Genomic DNA, 5,845 nt, shown 5'->3' with positions numbered 1-5,845 from the left:
TAGTGTAGAGGTATACATAGGGTCACTTCTGTAGTCAGACCAGATTAGTAGTTTTTTTAGTAGTTGGGGCTTTTGTACGCCGGGTTACAATCCAATCCAAAGGAATCTCATCTAAAAGCTGCCAAGAAAATCCTAAGATATCTCAAAGGGATGCAGGACCTGGTTCTCTATTATCCCTCAAGAGATAACCTTGACTTAATAGGGTAATGCTAATGCTGACTATGCTTAGGATCTGGTGGATAGGAAAAACACTTCTGGCATGGCACATTTTTTAGGTTCATGTTTGATTTCATGGGGTACAAGAAAACAAAACTCAGTGGCGCTCTCTACCGCAGAAGCTCAATATGTGGCTGATGCATCTTGTTGTGCTCAATTGTTATGGATTAAACAAAGCTGGAAGATTTTGGTGTGTTCTCTAAGTGCGTGCCCTTATTGTGCGACAATACAAGTGCACTCAACATGGCCAAAAATCCTGTTCAACATAAGAGAACAAAGCATATTGATGTACGTCATCAGTTCCTCAGAGACAATGTTGAAAAAAGGGCTCATCTGCATGAAATTTTGCAGCACAGAGGATCAGATTGCAGATATATTCACTAAAGCCTTGAGCAAAGAACATTTTGAAAGAAATCGCTTGGCACTGGAGTTGCTAAAACCTAACTAAGAACCTGGTCCCTTGATGATTGGCTACGAAAGAGATGTACAGGTAAAATAGATAAAAAGTATTTTCTGGCACAGTCTATCTCATCTCTATATCGTTACAGGTAGACACGCATGACGATTACAGAGCAAAGAAGCAGCTAATGCATTGCACGCTGGTCAAAGGATGAGGCTTACATTTGCAAAAACTGTCAGGGAACCTGGTTCCCTCGACACAGGTTAGTAGTTCCTCTGTACTTTCATGCACAATTTTTAAACGGCTAAAACGGTGCCACATCATCAATTGTCAGTTTCTTTTCTTTCCCGCTGTTTGAACCCAAACGTCTCGCCTCTTTATGAACTGACCTAACTACCCAAATTGCCACCCACTCCTAACCGGTTCCTTACCCCTATTAAATAACCCCTCTCAATCACTTTCACAACTATCCACATCAAAGAATTTGAGTCTGTTTTAAGGAAAAGAAGAATAGAAGACTTGTGAAAGATGGAAAGGTTGTCAATAAAAAGGCAGTGCCTTGTGCACAAGTTATGAATGTTGATGATGAGGTCGAAGAGGAGCCTGGTTCCTTGGTTCGTAAGTCCTCAAAGAACCCTCCTGTTCCAATGGCCAAAAGGGGGTCTTCTGTGGTTAGAAAGGAGTTGAGAAGGGTTGAGGGTGAAAAATCTGCTGAAAAGAGAGTGAGATGGGTGTGAGAAATGTCGAGGATGAAAATTCTAGTGATAATCTGGTTGAAGAGTCTGGTGAGCGTATGGTTGGGAAGTCCGTTGACAAAGTGTCATCTGCTGAGAAAGGAAAGAGTGCACGGAAATCAATGAAAAGGAAGGTTGGTGCTAGTAAGGAACCTGGTTTCTCAAAGAAGGTCAAGGTTGATGTAACCCAAGGGTCTGGGAAGGAGAAATTGAAGAATCAGAAAGTGTTGTGGGGCCGTACATTTGCCCCTGATATTCTGGAAATGGTTGGCATGTGTCAATTGGTGGAAATCTGTGAATTTCAACAGTGGACACACCTGTTCACAGGTGATAGTCCCAAAGTGTATGAGGAAGACGTGCGGAGTTTTTATGCCGACTTCTTTATAGTTGAGGACGATCATATTTTTATGATGGTGAACGGCGTTGATTTTGTGATGGACTCTGCTGTGGTGGGATCTATTTTGGGAGTGCCTGCTGAGTTTTTGTCTTCTATTCAGGGAACCTGCTCTTCGAACTTTAGAAATGCTATCTTGAAGGATGCGGCAGTTCAGCACGGGGAATGGGCACAAAAGAAGGCCCTCCTTCCAGTGTACCAATTATTGTTTGAAATAGTAAACAAGGTCTTGCTCCCTCGTGCTGAAGGCAAGGAATGCCATTCTTGAGGGTCAGCTAAGTCAACTTCAAGGGGCACCTGGTTCTAGTAGCTCTTAAAGCACAGAGGTTGCCCGTCTGACCAAGGAAAATGCCGACCTCAGGAAACAGGTTGAGGACCTGAAGGAGAGACTGTTCAACGAGCAGGTGTCAGCTAATGCTCGAATGGACATCCTTCTTAGAACCCTTGCCTCTTCATCTGGGACTTTCCCTTCCAGTGCTCCCTAAACAGTGTCCCTTTCACAAGTGTCAAGTTCTTAGTGTCTGTCCTCTGTTTTAGTTTTGATGATGTTTATGACTGGTACTTTTGTTTTTGCTGTTTTTCTTTTGTGGATGTGTTTGGAAACGATGGAACTACTCCCTACTTAAAAAATCCAAATATTAATGAAAGCCTCCTCCTTTTGTTGTGTATGCATTGCTCTTATGTTCTATTTTTAGTCATGTTTGTGTGCACACATATGGTATGAGTTAACTAAGCTGGACTTCTTTTTGCTTAATGCTTGCTACTAATTTTTTTATGATGCCAAAAGGGGGAAAAATAATTGAGGGGGAACAAAATGGGGAACAGATTCAGTGGGAATACAGGAAATGCGAATGTCATTCTGGTTCTTAGGGGGAACTTGAATTATAAGTTTGTCATCATCAAAAAGGGGGAAATTGATAGGTTATATGTGTGTCCCTGTTATTTTTTGATGATCTAACAAACTTACTGTTAAGAACCGGATAAGAAACCCGTTACACATCCTCAAAAACTTAAGATCAACAAGTTTCCAGTTGCGGACACAATTCAACTCTTCAGAGTCAGAAGAACAGAAGAAGGAACAGCTGAGGGAACAGGTCCCTACCAGTTCCCGAGGTGACTGTACATGTCAACTCCCCCAGATATAAAGTTGCTGCCTGTACACGTTATAGTGCAGAAACAGTGCAGCAGTTAACTTTATAGGGAATGCCCTTCACCTAACATGCTTGCATCATCCAAGTGATGTAACAAATGAGATATTAACATCAAGCAAAGGTAAAACAAATCACTTGCACATTCAAGAACAAAAGAAGCATTCTCTCAAGTGTGTGTCTATCTTGCAAGTGATTCTCAAGGGCATCAAGAACAAAGAACAATATAGCAATGGACCAATTCCCCATATTGAGTTATTATATGTCCTTAGTTGTGTTGTATCTTTGTTGAAGTTCTTACTTGTAATTCCTACTTAGCTTACTTAGAAGCATTGTGTAGGAAACCCTTTGTAAATCATAAACCCTTGTGTTTATGTCTTGGCTAGAGTTAGTCGAGTTGTGAAGTCTTTGTAATAGAGTTATTACAAAGTGGCTTGTAATAGTGTTGTTACAAGTTAGTGAGTGATTAAGTCTTTGTAATAGAGTTATTACAAAGTGGCTTGTAATAGTGTAGTTACAAGTTAGTGAGGGATTAAAAGGTTAATTCCTAGGTTACAATCGGTTGTAATCTAAAGATTGCTCAGTAGTGAAGTTGAAATCCTACAAGGGTAGGTAGTAGTTTTTAATCCCGTTGAGCTGGGAATTTTCCACGTAAAATTCCTGTATGTCATTTACTTACTGCAGTGTGCGCGTGTTCTGTTGAACCTGATAGAGAACCTGGTTCTCTAGAGAGTTTGGTGGACCCTTAAATTCTATCAGGCAGTAAGAGCTATGGGGTGGCATCGGGAAATAATGCTACTAACGCGCATAAATCAATTATTCTTTACTCCAGTTCTTGCTCAGATCACTCACCTTAACCATATAAATATTCTTTGTTGCTACGTTGCACTACTATAATCATTGATTTGATTAGTGCTTGTTTTTCTCCTTTAAGAAGTGAGTACGCAACCTTCATAGCCCAAGACTACGAGCTGCTACATGAGGTTCACTACTGCTATTAACATTTGATCAGCTAGTTTATGCTATGGAAAATGCTAGTAAATTATACTACCTTCTAGTGCAATAGTAGCACAAAAAGGATGCGAAATAGGCTGAAGCATTGGCAGCTCTGCTTCACAATAAAACAACGAAATTGAAAAACGGATAACGAATTAAGTTCTCATCAGAGAATGGCTGGACAAAATCACATTTATATCAGGGAATAAGAGCTATAAAGGTGACATCGAGACGTAACACTGCTATCGTGGTTAAGTCAATTATTCTTTACTCCACTTCCTGTTAGATAACCCATATTAACCATAAAGTATTATTTGGATTTACGTTGCACAAGTAATGACATCATCAATCGATCATTGTTTGTCTTTCTCCTTTTAGGGATGAGTGGACATGCTTCATATCCCAAGACGTTACCTTTAGGAACATAACTTGACCTAAGATGCTACAGTAGAATTATTAAGAGCATAGGCTTTACATTCTATCAGTGTCATCGTGAGGGTTATCAAAACACATTATGCACAATATGCCGCTCACAGTTTTATAGAGATTGCAAATTTTAGGCAGCATGGACTTTTTGTGGTGATAAAGCTAAGGTATTCAAGAATTATTTAATTTAAGTGTGTAAGCCGTTGTAACACTAATATATTACTATCATAGCACAACTAAGAAAATTGAAAAAGAAAAAATGAGAGTAGTACTGTAAAATTGACCTTAAAAGGTGCCTGGCCTTGAAGAAAGTAGGAAATGTCACTATGTATTTAGGACAGCCATGGGGTAGCTTCTCGTCGTCTCTGGTTTTGCTGAGTGATATAATTTTTTTGATAAATCCAAGAGGATGGATACAATTGGAGAGAAAATCATTTGTTCGCCCATTCTATAGGAAATATAGAAATACAAGACGGGGTAAATATAAAATTACATGAGAAATAGGCACTTGTCACTCGTGATCCAAAAATAGTTTCATTCCTTCTTGAATATGAAATACATGTGAACCATACGTACATTTTCTCTTATGCACGTATATTGTACGTGATGACGCACATGAAAATTATTATATATCCAAATCAAAGAATGAAAAATGAACATAGTTCTCATCAGAGAAGGAACGTATATATAAAACCATAATAATATGTAGGAGTAAAAGCTATGGGGGCAACATCGGGATATAATGCTACTAACGCGCATAAATCAATTAATTTTTACTCCAATTCCTACTTAGATCACTCACCTTAACCATATAAATATTCTTTGTTGCTATGTTGCACCACTAGAATTATTAATTTGATTAGTGTTTTTTTTTCTCCTTTAAGGGGTTAGTGGGCAGCCTTCATAGCCCAAGACTACTAGCTACATCATGAGGTTCACTACTGCTATGGTCATTTGGTCAGCCATTTTATGCTATGAAAAATAAATTACACAACCTTCTAATGCAATAGTAGCACAAAAAGGATGGGGGGACTATATAACAATAATGGTTAAAGTCTTGGAAGCTCTACATCAAAATAAAATAATGAACCTACAAGGAATATGTCCAAATTAAAAAATGAATAACGAACAAAGTTCTCATCAAGGAAGGGTTGGACAAGATCACACTAATAGGACAACCATGAGGTAGCTTCTCGTTGTATCTGGTTTTGCAGAGTAATATAAATTTTTTAATAAATTCAAGAGGATAGATACAATTTGAGAGAAACCCTTTGTTCGCCCATTCCATATAAAAAATGGAAATACAAGATGAGGTAAATATAAAATTACATGAAAAATGAGCACTTGCCACTCGTGATCCGAAACAGTTTCATTTATTCTTGAACAAGAAATACACGTGCAACATACGTGCATTTTTTTCTTATGCACGTATATTGCACGGGATGACGCACGTAAAAATTAGTCTATATCCAAATCGAAGGATGAAAAATGAACATAGTTCTCATCACAGAAGGAATATATATATATATAT

This window comes from Nicotiana attenuata, unplaced genomic scaffold (genome assembly GCF_001879085.1).
Source record: "Nicotiana attenuata strain UT unplaced genomic scaffold, NIATTr2, whole genome shotgun sequence".
In the NCBI taxonomy this organism is placed as follows: domain Eukaryota; kingdom Viridiplantae; phylum Streptophyta; class Magnoliopsida; order Solanales; family Solanaceae; genus Nicotiana; species Nicotiana attenuata.
The sequence above is the reverse complement of the archived record's forward strand: the minus strand, read 5'-3'. Positions refer to the sequence as shown.